The sequence below is a fragment of the Acipenser ruthenus genome, chromosome 44 (assembly GCF_902713425.1).
Source record: "Acipenser ruthenus chromosome 44, fAciRut3.2 maternal haplotype, whole genome shotgun sequence".
Classification (NCBI taxonomy): Eukaryota; Metazoa; Chordata; class Actinopteri; order Acipenseriformes; family Acipenseridae; genus Acipenser; species Acipenser ruthenus.
Genome location: NC_081232.1, coordinates 5,126,509 through 5,139,639, shown reverse-complemented (window position 1 = coordinate 5,139,639; position 13,131 = coordinate 5,126,509). Strand labels below are relative to the sequence as shown.

The 13,131-nt window shown below is 43.6% G+C and overlaps 58 non-coding genes across 58 annotated transcripts; all 58 read right to left on the bottom strand.

Annotated features, from left to right (window-relative positions):
* Window positions 1–24: 24 nt before the first annotated feature.
* LOC131718973 (5S ribosomal RNA) lies at window positions 25–143 on the bottom strand. The gene has a single exon (XR_009317869.1). It is a non-coding gene; the product is annotated as a 5S ribosomal RNA (ribosomal RNA).
* A 114-nt stretch (window positions 144–257) lies between these two features.
* On the bottom strand, window positions 258–376 carry LOC131710764 (5S ribosomal RNA). The gene has a single exon (XR_009312646.1). It is a non-coding gene; the product is annotated as a 5S ribosomal RNA (ribosomal RNA).
* A 100-nt stretch (window positions 377–476) lies between these two features.
* Window positions 477–595, bottom strand: LOC131718972 (5S ribosomal RNA). The gene has a single exon (XR_009317868.1). It is a non-coding gene; the product is annotated as a 5S ribosomal RNA (ribosomal RNA).
* A 114-nt stretch (window positions 596–709) lies between these two features.
* On the bottom strand, window positions 710–828 carry LOC131710763 (5S ribosomal RNA). The gene has a single exon (XR_009312645.1). It is a non-coding gene; the product is annotated as a 5S ribosomal RNA (ribosomal RNA).
* A 114-nt stretch (window positions 829–942) lies between these two features.
* LOC131718970 (5S ribosomal RNA) lies at window positions 943–1,061 on the bottom strand. The gene has a single exon (XR_009317866.1). It is a non-coding gene; the product is annotated as a 5S ribosomal RNA (ribosomal RNA).
* A 114-nt stretch (window positions 1,062–1,175) lies between these two features.
* Window positions 1,176–1,294, bottom strand: LOC131718969 (5S ribosomal RNA). Its single transcript, XR_009317865.1, has one exon. It is a non-coding gene; the product is annotated as a 5S ribosomal RNA (ribosomal RNA).
* Window positions 1,295–1,408: 114 nt separating this feature from the next.
* Window positions 1,409–1,527, bottom strand: LOC131711402 (5S ribosomal RNA). The gene has a single exon (XR_009313285.1). It is a non-coding gene; the product is annotated as a 5S ribosomal RNA (ribosomal RNA).
* A 100-nt stretch (window positions 1,528–1,627) lies between these two features.
* LOC131718968 (5S ribosomal RNA) lies at window positions 1,628–1,746 on the bottom strand. The gene has a single exon (XR_009317864.1). It is a non-coding gene; the product is annotated as a 5S ribosomal RNA (ribosomal RNA).
* Window positions 1,747–1,846: 100 nt separating this feature from the next.
* LOC131718967 (5S ribosomal RNA) lies at window positions 1,847–1,965 on the bottom strand. Its single transcript, XR_009317863.1, has one exon. It is a non-coding gene; the product is annotated as a 5S ribosomal RNA (ribosomal RNA).
* A 114-nt stretch (window positions 1,966–2,079) lies between these two features.
* LOC131718966 (5S ribosomal RNA) lies at window positions 2,080–2,198 on the bottom strand. The gene has a single exon (XR_009317862.1). It is a non-coding gene; the product is annotated as a 5S ribosomal RNA (ribosomal RNA).
* A 114-nt stretch (window positions 2,199–2,312) lies between these two features.
* LOC131718965 (5S ribosomal RNA) lies at window positions 2,313–2,431 on the bottom strand. The gene has a single exon (XR_009317861.1). It is a non-coding gene; the product is annotated as a 5S ribosomal RNA (ribosomal RNA).
* Window positions 2,432–2,531: 100 nt separating this feature from the next.
* Window positions 2,532–2,650, bottom strand: LOC131718964 (5S ribosomal RNA). Its single transcript, XR_009317860.1, has one exon. It is a non-coding gene; the product is annotated as a 5S ribosomal RNA (ribosomal RNA).
* Window positions 2,651–2,764: 114 nt separating this feature from the next.
* Window positions 2,765–2,883, bottom strand: LOC131718963 (5S ribosomal RNA). Its single transcript, XR_009317859.1, has one exon. It is a non-coding gene; the product is annotated as a 5S ribosomal RNA (ribosomal RNA).
* Window positions 2,884–2,997: 114 nt separating this feature from the next.
* LOC131718962 (5S ribosomal RNA) lies at window positions 2,998–3,116 on the bottom strand. Its single transcript, XR_009317858.1, has one exon. It is a non-coding gene; the product is annotated as a 5S ribosomal RNA (ribosomal RNA).
* A 114-nt stretch (window positions 3,117–3,230) lies between these two features.
* LOC131718961 (5S ribosomal RNA) lies at window positions 3,231–3,349 on the bottom strand. Its single transcript, XR_009317857.1, has one exon. It is a non-coding gene; the product is annotated as a 5S ribosomal RNA (ribosomal RNA).
* Window positions 3,350–3,449: 100 nt separating this feature from the next.
* Window positions 3,450–3,568, bottom strand: LOC131718959 (5S ribosomal RNA). The gene has a single exon (XR_009317855.1). It is a non-coding gene; the product is annotated as a 5S ribosomal RNA (ribosomal RNA).
* Window positions 3,569–3,668: 100 nt separating this feature from the next.
* On the bottom strand, window positions 3,669–3,787 carry LOC131718958 (5S ribosomal RNA). Its single transcript, XR_009317854.1, has one exon. It is a non-coding gene; the product is annotated as a 5S ribosomal RNA (ribosomal RNA).
* Window positions 3,788–3,887: 100 nt separating this feature from the next.
* Window positions 3,888–4,006, bottom strand: LOC131710452 (5S ribosomal RNA). The gene has a single exon (XR_009312324.1). It is a non-coding gene; the product is annotated as a 5S ribosomal RNA (ribosomal RNA).
* Window positions 4,007–4,120: 114 nt separating this feature from the next.
* LOC131718957 (5S ribosomal RNA) lies at window positions 4,121–4,239 on the bottom strand. Its single transcript, XR_009317853.1, has one exon. It is a non-coding gene; the product is annotated as a 5S ribosomal RNA (ribosomal RNA).
* Window positions 4,240–4,353: 114 nt separating this feature from the next.
* Window positions 4,354–4,472, bottom strand: LOC131717067 (5S ribosomal RNA). Its single transcript, XR_009315952.1, has one exon. It is a non-coding gene; the product is annotated as a 5S ribosomal RNA (ribosomal RNA).
* A 100-nt stretch (window positions 4,473–4,572) lies between these two features.
* LOC131711937 (5S ribosomal RNA) lies at window positions 4,573–4,691 on the bottom strand. Its single transcript, XR_009313826.1, has one exon. It is a non-coding gene; the product is annotated as a 5S ribosomal RNA (ribosomal RNA).
* Window positions 4,692–4,805: 114 nt separating this feature from the next.
* LOC131718956 (5S ribosomal RNA) lies at window positions 4,806–4,924 on the bottom strand. Its single transcript, XR_009317852.1, has one exon. It is a non-coding gene; the product is annotated as a 5S ribosomal RNA (ribosomal RNA).
* A 114-nt stretch (window positions 4,925–5,038) lies between these two features.
* LOC131718955 (5S ribosomal RNA) lies at window positions 5,039–5,157 on the bottom strand. Its single transcript, XR_009317851.1, has one exon. It is a non-coding gene; the product is annotated as a 5S ribosomal RNA (ribosomal RNA).
* Window positions 5,158–5,271: 114 nt separating this feature from the next.
* LOC131718954 (5S ribosomal RNA) lies at window positions 5,272–5,390 on the bottom strand. Its single transcript, XR_009317850.1, has one exon. It is a non-coding gene; the product is annotated as a 5S ribosomal RNA (ribosomal RNA).
* A 100-nt stretch (window positions 5,391–5,490) lies between these two features.
* On the bottom strand, window positions 5,491–5,609 carry LOC131718953 (5S ribosomal RNA). The gene has a single exon (XR_009317849.1). It is a non-coding gene; the product is annotated as a 5S ribosomal RNA (ribosomal RNA).
* A 100-nt stretch (window positions 5,610–5,709) lies between these two features.
* Window positions 5,710–5,828, bottom strand: LOC131718952 (5S ribosomal RNA). The gene has a single exon (XR_009317848.1). It is a non-coding gene; the product is annotated as a 5S ribosomal RNA (ribosomal RNA).
* A 100-nt stretch (window positions 5,829–5,928) lies between these two features.
* On the bottom strand, window positions 5,929–6,047 carry LOC131718951 (5S ribosomal RNA). Its single transcript, XR_009317847.1, has one exon. It is a non-coding gene; the product is annotated as a 5S ribosomal RNA (ribosomal RNA).
* A 114-nt stretch (window positions 6,048–6,161) lies between these two features.
* On the bottom strand, window positions 6,162–6,280 carry LOC131711393 (5S ribosomal RNA). Its single transcript, XR_009313276.1, has one exon. It is a non-coding gene; the product is annotated as a 5S ribosomal RNA (ribosomal RNA).
* A 114-nt stretch (window positions 6,281–6,394) lies between these two features.
* Window positions 6,395–6,513, bottom strand: LOC131717056 (5S ribosomal RNA). The gene has a single exon (XR_009315941.1). It is a non-coding gene; the product is annotated as a 5S ribosomal RNA (ribosomal RNA).
* Window positions 6,514–6,627: 114 nt separating this feature from the next.
* LOC131718950 (5S ribosomal RNA) lies at window positions 6,628–6,746 on the bottom strand. Its single transcript, XR_009317846.1, has one exon. It is a non-coding gene; the product is annotated as a 5S ribosomal RNA (ribosomal RNA).
* Window positions 6,747–6,860: 114 nt separating this feature from the next.
* LOC131718948 (5S ribosomal RNA) lies at window positions 6,861–6,979 on the bottom strand. The gene has a single exon (XR_009317844.1). It is a non-coding gene; the product is annotated as a 5S ribosomal RNA (ribosomal RNA).
* A 114-nt stretch (window positions 6,980–7,093) lies between these two features.
* Window positions 7,094–7,212, bottom strand: LOC131718947 (5S ribosomal RNA). Its single transcript, XR_009317843.1, has one exon. It is a non-coding gene; the product is annotated as a 5S ribosomal RNA (ribosomal RNA).
* A 114-nt stretch (window positions 7,213–7,326) lies between these two features.
* On the bottom strand, window positions 7,327–7,445 carry LOC131718946 (5S ribosomal RNA). The gene has a single exon (XR_009317842.1). It is a non-coding gene; the product is annotated as a 5S ribosomal RNA (ribosomal RNA).
* A 114-nt stretch (window positions 7,446–7,559) lies between these two features.
* Window positions 7,560–7,678, bottom strand: LOC131717835 (5S ribosomal RNA). Its single transcript, XR_009316728.1, has one exon. It is a non-coding gene; the product is annotated as a 5S ribosomal RNA (ribosomal RNA).
* A 100-nt stretch (window positions 7,679–7,778) lies between these two features.
* On the bottom strand, window positions 7,779–7,897 carry LOC131718945 (5S ribosomal RNA). Its single transcript, XR_009317841.1, has one exon. It is a non-coding gene; the product is annotated as a 5S ribosomal RNA (ribosomal RNA).
* A 100-nt stretch (window positions 7,898–7,997) lies between these two features.
* Window positions 7,998–8,116, bottom strand: LOC131712794 (5S ribosomal RNA). The gene has a single exon (XR_009314683.1). It is a non-coding gene; the product is annotated as a 5S ribosomal RNA (ribosomal RNA).
* A 114-nt stretch (window positions 8,117–8,230) lies between these two features.
* Window positions 8,231–8,349, bottom strand: LOC131718944 (5S ribosomal RNA). Its single transcript, XR_009317840.1, has one exon. It is a non-coding gene; the product is annotated as a 5S ribosomal RNA (ribosomal RNA).
* Window positions 8,350–8,463: 114 nt separating this feature from the next.
* Window positions 8,464–8,582, bottom strand: LOC131718943 (5S ribosomal RNA). Its single transcript, XR_009317839.1, has one exon. It is a non-coding gene; the product is annotated as a 5S ribosomal RNA (ribosomal RNA).
* Window positions 8,583–8,682: 100 nt separating this feature from the next.
* On the bottom strand, window positions 8,683–8,801 carry LOC131718942 (5S ribosomal RNA). Its single transcript, XR_009317838.1, has one exon. It is a non-coding gene; the product is annotated as a 5S ribosomal RNA (ribosomal RNA).
* A 100-nt stretch (window positions 8,802–8,901) lies between these two features.
* On the bottom strand, window positions 8,902–9,020 carry LOC131718941 (5S ribosomal RNA). Its single transcript, XR_009317837.1, has one exon. It is a non-coding gene; the product is annotated as a 5S ribosomal RNA (ribosomal RNA).
* Window positions 9,021–9,134: 114 nt separating this feature from the next.
* Window positions 9,135–9,253, bottom strand: LOC131718940 (5S ribosomal RNA). The gene has a single exon (XR_009317836.1). It is a non-coding gene; the product is annotated as a 5S ribosomal RNA (ribosomal RNA).
* A 114-nt stretch (window positions 9,254–9,367) lies between these two features.
* Window positions 9,368–9,486, bottom strand: LOC131718939 (5S ribosomal RNA). The gene has a single exon (XR_009317835.1). It is a non-coding gene; the product is annotated as a 5S ribosomal RNA (ribosomal RNA).
* Window positions 9,487–9,600: 114 nt separating this feature from the next.
* LOC131718937 (5S ribosomal RNA) lies at window positions 9,601–9,719 on the bottom strand. The gene has a single exon (XR_009317833.1). It is a non-coding gene; the product is annotated as a 5S ribosomal RNA (ribosomal RNA).
* Window positions 9,720–9,819: 100 nt separating this feature from the next.
* LOC131718936 (5S ribosomal RNA) lies at window positions 9,820–9,938 on the bottom strand. Its single transcript, XR_009317832.1, has one exon. It is a non-coding gene; the product is annotated as a 5S ribosomal RNA (ribosomal RNA).
* A 114-nt stretch (window positions 9,939–10,052) lies between these two features.
* Window positions 10,053–10,171, bottom strand: LOC131718935 (5S ribosomal RNA). Its single transcript, XR_009317831.1, has one exon. It is a non-coding gene; the product is annotated as a 5S ribosomal RNA (ribosomal RNA).
* A 114-nt stretch (window positions 10,172–10,285) lies between these two features.
* LOC131718934 (5S ribosomal RNA) lies at window positions 10,286–10,404 on the bottom strand. The gene has a single exon (XR_009317830.1). It is a non-coding gene; the product is annotated as a 5S ribosomal RNA (ribosomal RNA).
* Window positions 10,405–10,504: 100 nt separating this feature from the next.
* LOC131718933 (5S ribosomal RNA) lies at window positions 10,505–10,623 on the bottom strand. Its single transcript, XR_009317829.1, has one exon. It is a non-coding gene; the product is annotated as a 5S ribosomal RNA (ribosomal RNA).
* A 100-nt stretch (window positions 10,624–10,723) lies between these two features.
* LOC131718932 (5S ribosomal RNA) lies at window positions 10,724–10,842 on the bottom strand. Its single transcript, XR_009317828.1, has one exon. It is a non-coding gene; the product is annotated as a 5S ribosomal RNA (ribosomal RNA).
* Window positions 10,843–10,956: 114 nt separating this feature from the next.
* On the bottom strand, window positions 10,957–11,075 carry LOC131718931 (5S ribosomal RNA). Its single transcript, XR_009317827.1, has one exon. It is a non-coding gene; the product is annotated as a 5S ribosomal RNA (ribosomal RNA).
* Window positions 11,076–11,175: 100 nt separating this feature from the next.
* LOC131718930 (5S ribosomal RNA) lies at window positions 11,176–11,294 on the bottom strand. Its single transcript, XR_009317826.1, has one exon. It is a non-coding gene; the product is annotated as a 5S ribosomal RNA (ribosomal RNA).
* Window positions 11,295–11,408: 114 nt separating this feature from the next.
* Window positions 11,409–11,527, bottom strand: LOC131712499 (5S ribosomal RNA). Its single transcript, XR_009314390.1, has one exon. It is a non-coding gene; the product is annotated as a 5S ribosomal RNA (ribosomal RNA).
* A 100-nt stretch (window positions 11,528–11,627) lies between these two features.
* On the bottom strand, window positions 11,628–11,746 carry LOC131711713 (5S ribosomal RNA). The gene has a single exon (XR_009313601.1). It is a non-coding gene; the product is annotated as a 5S ribosomal RNA (ribosomal RNA).
* Window positions 11,747–11,860: 114 nt separating this feature from the next.
* On the bottom strand, window positions 11,861–11,979 carry LOC131718929 (5S ribosomal RNA). The gene has a single exon (XR_009317825.1). It is a non-coding gene; the product is annotated as a 5S ribosomal RNA (ribosomal RNA).
* Window positions 11,980–12,093: 114 nt separating this feature from the next.
* Window positions 12,094–12,212, bottom strand: LOC131718928 (5S ribosomal RNA). Its single transcript, XR_009317824.1, has one exon. It is a non-coding gene; the product is annotated as a 5S ribosomal RNA (ribosomal RNA).
* Window positions 12,213–12,312: 100 nt separating this feature from the next.
* Window positions 12,313–12,431, bottom strand: LOC131712550 (5S ribosomal RNA). Its single transcript, XR_009314441.1, has one exon. It is a non-coding gene; the product is annotated as a 5S ribosomal RNA (ribosomal RNA).
* A 114-nt stretch (window positions 12,432–12,545) lies between these two features.
* Window positions 12,546–12,664, bottom strand: LOC131718926 (5S ribosomal RNA). Its single transcript, XR_009317822.1, has one exon. It is a non-coding gene; the product is annotated as a 5S ribosomal RNA (ribosomal RNA).
* Window positions 12,665–12,778: 114 nt separating this feature from the next.
* On the bottom strand, window positions 12,779–12,897 carry LOC131713055 (5S ribosomal RNA). The gene has a single exon (XR_009314943.1). It is a non-coding gene; the product is annotated as a 5S ribosomal RNA (ribosomal RNA).
* A 114-nt stretch (window positions 12,898–13,011) lies between these two features.
* Window positions 13,012–13,130, bottom strand: LOC131718925 (5S ribosomal RNA). Its single transcript, XR_009317821.1, has one exon. It is a non-coding gene; the product is annotated as a 5S ribosomal RNA (ribosomal RNA).
* Between the last annotated feature and the right edge of the window lies 1 nt (window position 13,131).

The window sequence follows — 13,131 nt, the reverse complement described above, 5'->3', positions numbered from 1 at the left end:
ACACATTTCAATTGTAAAATGTAATGCCTGCAGCACTTGATATTCCCAGGTGGTCTCCCATCCAAGTACTAACCAAGCCCAACATTGCTTAGCTTCTGAGATCAGACGAGATCAGGCTTATTCAAGGTGGTGTGGCCGCAGGCGATTGCATTTCTGCTTTCATGACTTTTATGTTTAGTGAGCTGGGGGTGATTCCTCCAAAATTTCCTTTTGTCCTCCACACATTTCAATTGTAAAATGTTATTACAAAAATGTAATGCCTGCAGCACTTGATATTCCCAGGTGGTCTCCCATCCAAGTACTAACCAAGCCCAACATTACTTAGCTTCTGAGATCAGACGAGATCAGGCTTATTCAAGGTGGTGTGGCCGCAGGCGATTGCATTTCTGCTTTCATGACTTTTATGTTTAGTGAGCTGGGGGTGATTCCTCCAAAATTTCCTTTTGTCCTCCACACATTTCAATTGTAAAATGTAATGCCTGCAGCACTTGATATTCCCAGGTGGTCTCCCATCCAAGTACTAACCAAGCCCAACATTGCTTAGCTTCTGAGATCAGACGAGATCAGGCTTATTCAAGGTGGTGTGGCCGCAGGCGATTGCATTTCTGCTTTCATGACTTTTATGTTTAGTGAGCTGGGGGTGATTCCTCCAAAATTTCCTTTTGTCCTCCACACATTTCAATTGTAAAATGTAATTACAAAAATGTAATGCCTGCAGCACTTGATATTCCCAGGTGGTCTCCCATCCAAGTACTAACCAAGCCCAACATTACTTAGCTTCTGAGATCAGACGAGATCAGGCTTATTCAAGGTGGTGTGGCCGCAGGCGATTGCATTTCTGCTTTCATGACTTTTATGTTTAGTGAGCTGGGGGTGATTCCTCCAAAATTTCCTTTTGTCCTCCACACATTTCAATTGTAAAATGTAATTACAAAAATGTAATGCCTGCAGCACTTGATATTCCCAGGTGGTCTCCCATCCAAGTACTAACCAAGCCCAACATTGCTTAGCTTCTGAGATCAGACGAGATCAGGCTTATTCAAGGTGGTGTGGCCGCAGGCGATTGCATTTCTGCTTTCATGACTTTTATGTTTAGTGAGCTGGGGGTGATTCCTCCAAAATTTCCTTTTGTCCTCCACACATTTCAATTGTAAAATGTAATTACAAAAATGTAATGCCTGCAGCACTTGATATTCCCAGGTGGTCTCCCATCCAAGTACTAACCAAGCCCAACATTGCTTAGCTTCTGAGATCAGACGAGATCAGGCTTATTCAAGGTGGTGTGGCCGCAGGCGATTGCATTTCTGCTTTCATGACTTTTATGTTTAGTGAGCTGGGGGTGATTCCTCCAAAATTTCCTTTTGTCCTCCACACATTTCAATTGTAAAATGTAATTACAAAAATGTAATGCCTGCAGCACTTGATATTCCCAGGTGGTCTCCCATCCAACTACTAACCAAGCCCAACATTGTTTAGCTTCTGAGATCAGATGAGATCAGGCTTATTCAAGGTGGTGTGGCCGCAGGCGATTGCATTGCTGCTTTCATGACTTTTATGTTTAGTGAGCTGGGGGTGATTCCTCCAAAATTTCCTTTTGTCCTCCACACATTTCAATTGTAAAATGTAATGCCTGCAGCACTTGATATTCCCAGGTGGTCTCCCATCCAAGTACTAACCAAGCCCAACATTGCTTAGCTTCTGAGATCAGACGAGATCAGGCTTATTCAAGGTGGTGTGGCCGCAGGCGATTGCATTTCTGCTTTCATGACTTTTATGTTTAGTGAGCTGGGGGTGATTCCTCCAAAATTTCCTTTTGTCCTCCACACATTTCAATTGTAAAATGTAATGCCTGCAGCACTTGATATTCCCAGGTGGTCTCCCATCCAAGTACTAACCAAGCCCAACATTGCTTAGCTTCTGAGATCAGACGAGATCAGGCTTATTCAAGGTGGTGTGGCCGCAGGCGATTGCATTTCTGCTTTCATGACTTTTATGTTTAGTGAGCTGGGGGTGATTCCTCCAAAATTTCCTTTTGTCCTCCACACATTTCAATTGTAAAATGTAATTACAAAAATGTAATGCCTGCAGCACTTGATATTCCCAGGTGGTCTCCCATCCAAGTACTAACCAAGCCCAACATTGCTTAGCTTCTGAGATCAGACGAGATCAGGCTTATTCAAGGTGGTGTGGCCGCAGGCGATTGCATTTCTGCTTTCATGACTTTTATGTTTAGTGAGCTGGGGGTGATTCCTCCAAAATTTCCTTTTGTCCTCCACACATTTCAATTGTAAAATGTAATTACAAAAATGTAATGCCTGCAGCACTTGATATTCCCAGGTGGTCTCCCATCCAAGTACTAACCAAGCCCAACATTGCTTAGCTTCTGAGATCAGACGAGATCAGGCTTATTCAAGGTGGTGTGGCCGCAGGCGATTGCATTTCTGCTTTCATGACTTTTATGTTTAGTGAGCTGGGGGTGATTCCTCCAAAATTTCCTTTTGTCCTCCACACATTTCAATTGTAAAATGTAATGCCTGCAGCACTTGATATTCCCAGGTGGTCTCCCATCCAAGTACTAACCAAGCCCAACATTGCTTAGCTTCTGAGATCAGACGAGATCAGGCTTATTCAAGGTGGTGTGGCCGCAGGCGATTGCATTTCTGCTTTCATGACTTTTATGTTTAGTGAGCTGGGGGTGATTCCTCCAAAATTTCCTTTTGTCCTCCACACATTTCAATTGTAAAATGTAATTACAAAAATGTAATGCCTGCAGCACTTGATATTCCCAGGTGGTCTCCCATCCAAGTACTAACCAAGCCCAACATTGCTTAGCTTCTGAGATCAGACGAGATCAGGCTTATTCAAGGTGGTGTGGCCGCAGGCGATTGCATTTCTGCTTTCATGACTTTTATGTTTAGTGAGCTGGGGGTGATTCCTCCAAAATTTCCTTTTGTCCTCCACACATTTCAATTGTAAAATGTAATTACAAAAATGTAATGCCTGCAGCACTTGATATTCCCAGGTGGTCTCCCATCCAAGTACTAACCAAGCCCAACATTGCTTAGCTTCTGAGATCAGACGAGATCAGGCTTATTCAAGGTGGTGTGGCCGCAGGCGATTGCAGTTCAGCTTTCATGACTTTTATGTTTAGTGAGCTGGGGGTGATTCCTCCAAAATTTCCTTTTGTCCTCCACACATTTCAATTGTAAAATGTAATTACTAAAATGTAATGCCTGCAGCACTTGATATTCCCAGGTGGTCTCCCATCCAAGTACTAACCAAGCCCAACATTGCTTAGCTTCTGAGATCAGACGAGATCAGGCTTATTCAAGGTGGTGTGGCCGCAGGCGATTGCTTTTCTGCTTTCATGACTTTTATGTTTAGTGAGCTGGGGGTGATTCCTCCAAAATTTCCTTTTGTCCTCCACACATTTCAATTGTAAAATGTAATGCCTGCAGCACTTGATATTCCCAGGTGGTCTCCCATCCAAGTACTAACCAAGCCCAACATTGCTTAGCTTCTGAGATCAGACGAGATCAGGCTTATTCAAGGTGGTGTGGCCGCAGGCGATTGCATTTCTGCTTTCATGACTTTTATGTTTAGTGAGCTGGGGGTGATTCCTCCAAAATTTCCTTTTGTCCTCCACACATTTCAATTGTAAAATGTAATGCCTGCAGCACTTGATATTCCCAGGTGGTCTCCCATCCAAGTACTAACCAAGCCCAACATTGCTTAGCTTCTGAGATCAGACGAGATCAGGCTTATTCAAGGTGGTGTGGCCGCAGGCGATTGCATTTCTGCTTTCATGACTTTTATGTTTAGTGAGCTGGGGGTGATTCCTCCAAAATTTCCTTTTGTCCTCCACACATTTCAATTGTAAAATGTAATGCCTGCAGCACTTGATATTCCCAGGTGGTCTCCCATCCAAGTACTAACCAAGCCCAACATTGCTTAGCTTCTGAGATCAGACGAGATCAGGCTTATTAAAGGTGGTGTGGCCGCAGGCGATTGCATTTCTGCTTTCATGACTTTTATGTTTAGTGAGCTGGGGGTGATTCCTCCAAAATTTCCTTTTGTCCTCCACACATTTCAATTGTAAAATGTAATTACAAAAATGTAATGCCTGCAGCACTTGATATTCCCAGGTGGTCTCCCATCCAAGTACTAACCAAGCCCAACATTGCTTAGCTTCTGAGATCAGACGAGATCAGGCTTATTCAAGGTGGTGTGGCCGCAGGCGATTGCATTTCTGCTTTCATGACTTTTATGTTTAGTGAGCTGGGGGTGATTCCTCCAAAATTTCCTTTTGTCCTCCACACATTTCAATTGTAAAATGTAATTACAAAAATGTAATGCCTGCAGCACTTGATATTCCCAGGTGGTCTCCCATCCAAGTACTAATCAAGCCCAACATTGCTTAGCTTCTGAGATCAGACGAGATCAGGCTTATTCAAGGTGGTGTGGCCGCAGGCGATTGCATTTCTGCTTTCATGACTTTTATGTTTAGTGAGCTGGGGGTGATTCCTCCAAAATTTCCTTTTGTCCTCCACACATTTCAATTGTAAAATGTAATGCCTGCAGCACTTGATATTCCCAGGTGGTCTCCCATCCAAGTACTAACCAAGACCAACATTGCTTAGCTTCTGAGATCAGACGAGATCAGGCTTATTCAAGGTGGTGTGGCTGCAGGCGATTGCATTTCTGCTTTCATGACTTTTATGTTTAGTGAGCTGGGGGTGATTCCTCCAAAATTTCCTTTTGTCCTCCACACATTTCAATTGTAAAATGTAATTACAAAAATGTAATGCCTGCAGCACTTGATATTCCCAGGTGGTCTCCCATCCAAGTACTAACCAAGCCCAACATTGCTTAGCTTCTGAGATCAGACGAGATCAGGCTTATTCAAGGTGGTGTGGCCGCAGGCGATTGCATTTCTGCTTTCATGACTTTTATGTTTAGTGAGCTGGGGGTGATTCCTCCAAAATTTCCTTTTGTCCTCCACACATTTCAATTGTAAAATGTAATTACAAAAATGTAATGCCTGCAGCACTTGATATTCCCAGGTGGTCTCCCATCCAAGTACTAACCAAGCCCAACATTGCTTAGCTTCTGAGATCAGACGAGATCAGGCTTATTCAAGGTGGTGTGGCCGCAGGCGATTGCAGTTCAGCTTTCATGACTTTTATGTTTAGTGAGCTGGGGGTGATTCCTCCAAAATTTCCTTTTGTCCTCCACACATTTCAATTGTAAAATGTAATTACTAAAATGTAATGCCTGCAGCACTTGATATTCCCAGGTGGTCTCCCATCCAAGTACTAACCAAGCCCAACATTGCTTAGCTTCTGAGATCAGACGAGATCAGGCTTATTCAAGGTGGTGTGGCCGCAGGCGATTGCTTTTCTGCTTTCATGACTTTTATGTTTAGTGAGCTGGGGGTGATTCCTCCAAAATTTCCTTTTGTCCTCCACACATTTCAATTGTAAAATGTAATGCCTGCAGCACTTGATATTCCCAGGTGGTCTCCCATCCAAGTACTAACCAAGCCCAACATTGCTTAGCTTCTGAGATCAGACGAGATCAGGCTTATTCAAGGTGGTGTGGCCGCAGGCGATTGCATTTCTGCTTTCATGACTTTTATGTTTAGTGAGCTGGGGGTGATTCCTCCAAAATTTCCTTTTGTCCTCCACACATTTCAATTGTAAAATGTAATGCCTGCAGCACTTGATATTCCCAGGTGGTCTCCCATCCAAGTACTAACCAAGCCCAACATTGCTTAGCTTCTGAGATCAGACGAGATCAGGCTTATTCAAGGTGGTGTGGCCGCAGGCGATTGCATTTCTGCTTTCATGACTTTTATGTTTAGTGAGCTGGGGGTGATTCCTCCAAAATTTCCTTTTGTCCTCCACACATTTCAATTGTAAAATGTAATGCCTGCAGCACTTGATATTCCCAGGTGGTCTCCCATCCAAGTACTAACCAAGCCCAACATTGCTTAGCTTCTGAGATCAGACGAGATCAGGCTTATTCAAGGTGGTGTGGCCGCAGGCGATTGCATTTCTGCTTTCATGACTTTTATGTTTAGTGAGCTGGGGGTGATTCCTCCAAAATTTCCTTTTGTCCTCCACACATTTCAATTGTAAAATGTAATTACAAAAATGTAATGCCTGCAGCACTTGATATTCCCAGGTGGTCTCCCATCCAAGTACTAACCAAGCCCAACAGTGCTTAGCTTCTGAGATCAGACGAGATCAGGCTTATTCAAGGTGGTGTGGCCGCAGGCGATTGCATTTCTGCTTTCATGACTTTTATGTTTAGTGAGCTGGGGGTGATTCCTCCAAAATTTCCTTTTGTCCTCCACACATTTCAATTGTAAAATGTAATTACAAAAATGTAATGCCTGCAGCACTTGATATTCCCAGGTGGTCTCCCATCCAAGTACTAATCAAGCCCAACATTGCTTAGCTTCTGAGATCAGACGAGATCAGGCTTATTCAAGGTGGTGTGGCCGCAGGCGATTGCATTTCTGCTTTCATGACTTTTATGTTTAGTGAGCTGGGGGTGATTCCTCCAAAATTTCCTTTTGTCCTCCACACATTTCAATTGTAAAATGTAATTACAAAAATGTAATGCCTGCAGCACTTGATATTCCCAGGTGGTCTCCCATCCAAGTACTAACCAAGCCCAACATTGCTTAGCTTCTGAGATCAGACGAGATCAGGCTTATTCAAGGTGGTGTGGCCGCAGGCGATTGCATTTCTGCTTTCATGACTTTTATGTTTAGTGAGCTGGGGGTGATTCCTCCAAAATTTCCTTTTGTCCTCCACACATTTCAATTGTAAAATGTAATTACAAAAATGTAATGCCTGCAGCACTTGATATTCCCAGGTGGTCTCCCATCCAAGTACTAACCAAGCCCAACATTGCTTAGCTTCTGAGATCAGACGAGATCAGGCTTATTCAAGGTGGTGTGGCCGCAGGCGATTGCATTTCTGCTTTCATGACTTTTATGTTTAGTGAGCTGGGGGTGATTCCTCCAAAATTTCCTTTTGTCCTCCACACATTTCAATTGTAAAATGTAATTACAAAAATGTAATGCCTGCAGCACTTGATATTCCCAGGTGGTCTCCCATCCAAGTACTAACCAAGCCCAACATTGCTTAGCTTCTGAGATCAGACGAGATCAGGCTTATTCAAGGTGGTGTGGCCGCAGGCGATTGCATTTCTGCTTTCATGACTTTTATGTTTAGTGAGCTGGGGGTGATTCCTCCAAAATTTCCTTTTGTCCTCCACACATTTCAATTGTAAAATGTAATTACAAAAATGTAATGCCTGCAGCACTTGATATTCCCAGGTGGTCTCCCATCCAAGTACTAACCAAGCCCAACATTGCTTAGCTTCTGAGATCAGACGAGATCAGGCTTATTCAAGGTGGTGTGGCCGCAGGCGATTGCATTTCTGCTTTCATGACTTTTATGTTTAGTGAGCTGGGGGTGATTCCTCCAAAATTTCCTTTTGTCCTCCACACATTTCAATTGTAAAATGTAATTACAAAAATGTAATGCCTGCAGCACTTGATATTCCCAGGTGGTCTCCCATCCAAGTACTAACCAAGCCCAACATTGCTTAGCTTCTGAGATCAGATGAGATCAGGCTTATTCAAGGTGGTGTGGCCGCAGGCGATTGCTGTTCTGCTTTCATGACTTTTATGTTTAGTGAGCTGGGGGTGATTCCTCCAAAATTTCCTTTTGTCCTCCACACATTTCAATTGTAAAATGTAATGCCTGCAGCACTTGATATTCCCAGGTGGTCTCCCATCCAAGTACTAACCAAGCCCAACATTGCTTAGCTTCTGAGATCAGACGAGATCAGGCTTATTCAAGGTGGTGTGGCCGCAGGCGATTGCTGTTCTGCTTTCATGACTTTTATGTTTAGTGAGCTGGGGGTGATTCCTCCCAAATTTCCTTTTGTCCTCCACACATTTCAATTGTAAAATGTAATGCCTTCAGCACTTGATCTTCCCAGGTGGTCTCCCATCCAAGTACTAACCAAGCCCAACATTGCTTAGCTTCTGAGATCAGACGAGATCAGGCTTATTCAAGGTGGTGTGGCCGCAGGCGATTGCATTTCTGCTTTCATGACTTTTATGTTTAGTGAGCTGGGGGTGATTCCTCCAAAATTTCCTTTTGTCGTCCACACATTTCAATTGTAAAATGTAATTACAAAAATGTAATGCCTGCAGCACTTGATATTCCCAGGTGGTCTCCCATCCAAGTACTAACCAAGCCCAACATTGCTTAGCTTCTGAGATCAGACGAGATCAGGCTTATTCAAGGTGGTGTGGCCGCAGGCGATTGCATTTCTGCTTTCATGACTTTTATGTTTAGTGAGCTGGGGGTGATTCCTCCAAAATTTCCTTTTGTCCTCCACACATTTCAATTGTAAAATGTAATTACAAAAATGTAATGCCTGCAGCACTTGATATTCCCAGGTGGTCTCCCATCCAAGTACTAACCAAGCCCAACATTGCTTAGCTTCTGAGATCAGACGAGATCAGGCTTATTCAAGGTGGTGTGGCCGCAGGCGATTGCATTTCTGCTTTCATGACTTTTATGTTTAGTGAGCTGGGGGTGATTCCTCCAAAATTTCCTTTTGTCCTCCACACATTTCAATTGTAAAATGTAATGCCTGCAGCACTTGATATTCCCAGGTGGTCTCCCATCCAAGTACTAACCAAGCCCAACATTGCTTAGCTTCTGAGATCAGACGAGATCAGGCTTATTCAAGGTGGTGTGGCCGCAGGCGATTGCATTTCTGCTTTCATGACTTTTATGTTTAGTGAGCTGGGGGTGATTCCTCCAAAATTTCCTTTTGTCCTCCACACATTTCAATTGTAAAATGTAATGCCTGCAGCACTTGATATTCCCAGGTGGTCTCCCATCCAAGTACTAACCAAGCCCAACATTGCTTAGCTTCTGAGATCAGACGAGATCAGGCTTATTCAAGGTGGTGTGGCCGCAGGCGATTGCATTTCTGCTTTCATGACTTTTATGTTTAGTGAGCTGGGGGTGATTCCTCCAAAATTTCCTTTTGTCCTCCACACATTTCAATTGTAAAATGTAATTACAAAAATGTAATGCCTGCAGCACTTGATATTCCCAGGTGGTCTCCCATCCAAGTACTAACCAAGCCCAACATTGCTTAGCTTCTGAGATCAGACGAGATCAGGCTTATTCAAGGTGGTGTGGCCGCAGGCGATTGCATTTCTGCTTTCATGACTTTTATGTTTAGTGAGCTGGGGGTGATTCCTCCAAAATTTCCTTTTGTCCTCCACACATTTCAATTGTAAAATGTAATTACAAAAATGTAATGCCTGCAGCACTTGATATTCCCAGGTGGTCTCCCATCCAAGTACTAACCAAGCCCAACATTGCTTAGCTTCTGAGATCAGACGAGATCAGGCTTATTCAAGGTGGTGTGGCCGCAGGCGATTGCATTTCTGCTTTCATGACTTTTATGTTTAGTGAGCTGGGGGTGATTCCTCCAAAATTTCCTTTTGTCCTCCACACATTTCAATTGTAAAATGTAATTACAAAAATGTAATGCCTGCAGCACTTGATATTCCCAGGTGGTCTCCCATCCAAGTACTAACCAAGCCCAACATTGCTTAGCTTCTGAGATCAGACGAGATCAGGCTTATTCAAGGTGGTGTGGCCGCAGGCGATTGCTGTTCTGCTTTCATGACTTTTATGTTTAGTGAGCTGGGGGTGATTCCTCCAAAATTTCCTTTTGTCCTCCACACATTTCAATTGTAAAATGTAATGCCTGCAGCACTTGATATTCCCAGGTGGTCTCCCATCCAAGTACTAACCAAGCCCAACATTGCTTAGCTTCTGAGATCAGACGAGATCAGGCTTATTCAAGGTGGTGTGGCCGCAGGCGATTGCTGTTCTGCTTTCATGACTTTTATGTTTAGTGAGCTGGGGGTGATTCCTCCAAAATTTCCTTTTGTCGTCCACACATTTCAATTGTAAAATGTAATTACAAAAATGTAATGCCTGCAGCACTTGATATTCCCAGGTGGTCTCCCATCCAAGTACTAACCAAGCCCAACATTGCTTAGCTTCTGAGATCAGACGAGATCAGGCTTATTCAAGGTGGTGTGGCCGCAGGCGATTGCATTTCTGCTTTCATGACTTTTATGTTTAGTGAGCTGGGGGTGATTCCTCCAAAATTTCCTTTTGTCCTCCACACATTTCAATTGTAAAATGTAATTACAAAAATGTAATGCCTGCAGCACTTGATATTCCCAGGTGGTCTCCCATCCAAGTACTAACCAAGCCCAACATTGCTTAGCTTCTGAGATCAGACGAGATCAGGCTTATTCAAGGTGGTGTGGCCGCAGGCGATTGCATTTCTGCTTTCATGACTTTTATGTTTTGTGAGCTGGGGGTGATTCCTCCAAAATTTCCTTTTGTCCTCCACACATTTCAATTGTAAAATGTAATGCCTGCAGCACTTGATATTCCCAGGTGGTCTCCCATCCAAGTACTAACCAAGCCCAACATTGCTTAGCTTCTGAGATCAGACGAGATCAGGCTTATTCAAGGTGGTGTGGCCGCAGGCGATTGCATTTCTGCTTTCATGACTTTTATGTTTAGTGAGCTGGGGGTGATTCCTCCAAAATTTCCTTTTGTCCTCCACACATTTCAATTGTAAAATGTAATGCCTGCAGCACTTGATATTCCCAGGTGGTCTCCCATCCAAGTACTAACCAAGCCCAACATTGCTTAGCTTCTGAGATCAGACGAGATCAGGCTTATTCAAGGTGGTGTGGCCGCAGGCGATTGCATTTCTGCTTTCATGACTTTTATGTTTAGTGAGCTGGGGGTGATTCCTCCAAAATTTCCTTTTGTCCTCCACACATTTCAATTGTAAAATGTAATTACAAAAATGTAATGCCTGCAGCACTTGATATTCCCAGGTGGTCTCCCATCCAAGTACTAACCAAGCCCAACATTGCTTAGCTTCTGAGATCAGACGAGATCAGGCTTATTCAAGGTGGTGTGGCCGCAGGCGATTGCATTTCTGCTTTCATGACTTTTATGTTTAGTGAGCTGGGGGTGATTCCTCCAAAATTTCCTTTTGTCCTCCACACATTTCAATTGTAAAATGTAATGCCTGCAGCACTTGATATTCCCAGGTGGTCTCCCATCCAAGTACTAACCAAGCCCAACATTGCTTAGCTTCTGAGATCAGACGAGATCAGGCTTATTCAAGGTGGTGTGGCCGCAGGCGATTGCATTTCTGCTTTCATGACTTTTATGTTTAGTGAGCTGGGGGTGATTCCTCCAAAATTTCCTTTTGTCCTCCCCACATTTCAATTGTAAAATGTAATTACAAAAATGTAATGCCTGCAGCACTTGATATTCCCAGGTGGTCTCCCATCCAAGTACTAACCAAGCCCAACATTGCTTAGCTTCTGAGATCAGACGAGATCAGGCTTATTCAAGGTGCTGTGGCCGCAGGCGATTGCATTTCTGCTTTCATGACTTTTATGTTTAGTGAGCTGGGGGTGATTCCTCCAAAATTTCCTTTTGTCCTCCACACATTTCAATTGTAAAATGTAATGCCTGCAGCACTTGATATTCCCAGGTGGTCTCCCCTCCAAGTACTAACCAAGCCCAACATTGCTTAGCTTCTGAGATCAGACGAGATCAGGCTTATTCAAGGTGGTGTGGCCGCAGGCGATTGCATTTCTGCTTTCATGACTTTTATGTTTAGTGAGCTGGGGGTGATTCCTCCAAAATTTCCTTTTGTCCTCCACACATTTCAATTGTAAAATGTAATTACAAAAATGTAATGCCTGCAGCACTTGATATTCCCAGGTGGTCTCCCATCCAAGTACTAACCAAGCCCAACATTGCTTAGCTTCTGAGATCAGACGAGATCAGGCTTATTCAAGGTGGTGTGGCCGCAGGCGATTGCTGTTCTGCTTTCATGACTTTTATGTTTAGTGAGCTGGGGGTGATTCCTCCAAAATTTCCTTTTGTCCTCCACACATTTCAATTGTAAAATGTAATTACAAAAATGTAATGCCTGCAGCACTTGATATTCCCAGGTGGTCTCCCATCCAAGTACTAACCAAGCCCAACATTGCTTAGCTTCTGAGATCAGACGAGATCAGGCTTATTCAAGGTGGTGTGGCCGCAGGCGATTGCATTTCTGCTTTCATGACTTTTATGTTTAGTGAGCTGGGGGTGATTCCTCCAAAATTTCCTTTTGTCCTCCACACATTTCAATTGTAAAATGTAATACCTGCAGCACTTGATATTCCCAGGTGGTCTCCCATCCAAGTACTAACCAAGCCCAACATTGCTTAGCTTCTGAGATCAGACGAGATCAGGCTTATTCAAGGTGGTGTGGCCGCATGCGATTGCATTTCTGCTTTCATGACTTTTATGTTTAGTGAGCTGGGGGTGATTCCTCCAAAATTTCCTTTTGTCCTCCACACATTTCAATTGTAAAATGTAATTACAAAAATGTAATGCCTGCAGCACTTGATATTCCCAGGTGGTCTCCCATCCAAGTACTAACCAAGCCCAACATTGCTTAGCTTCTGAGATCAGACGAGATCAGGCTTATTCAAGGTGGTGTGGCCGCAGGCGATTGCATTTCTGCTTTCATGACTTTTATGTTTAGTGAGCTGGGGGTGATTCCTCCAAAATTTCCTTTTGTCCTCCACACATTTCAATTGTAAAATGTAATTACAAAAATGTAATGCCTGCAGCACTTAATATTTCCAGGTGGTCTCCCATCCAAGTACTAACCAAGCCCAACATTGCTTAGCTTCTGAGATCAGACGAGATCAGGCTTATTCAAGGTGGTGTGGCCGCAGGCGATTGCATTTCTGCTTTCATGACTTTTATGTTTAGTGAGCTGGGGGTGATTCCTCCCAAATTTCCTTTTGTCCTCCACACATTTCAATTGTAAAATGTAATTACAAAAATGTAATGCCTGCAGCACTTGATATTCCCAGGTGGTCTCCCATCCAAGTACTAACCAAGCCCAACATTGCTTAGCTTCTGAGATCAGACGAGATCAGGCTTATTCAAGGTGGTGTGGCCGCAGGCG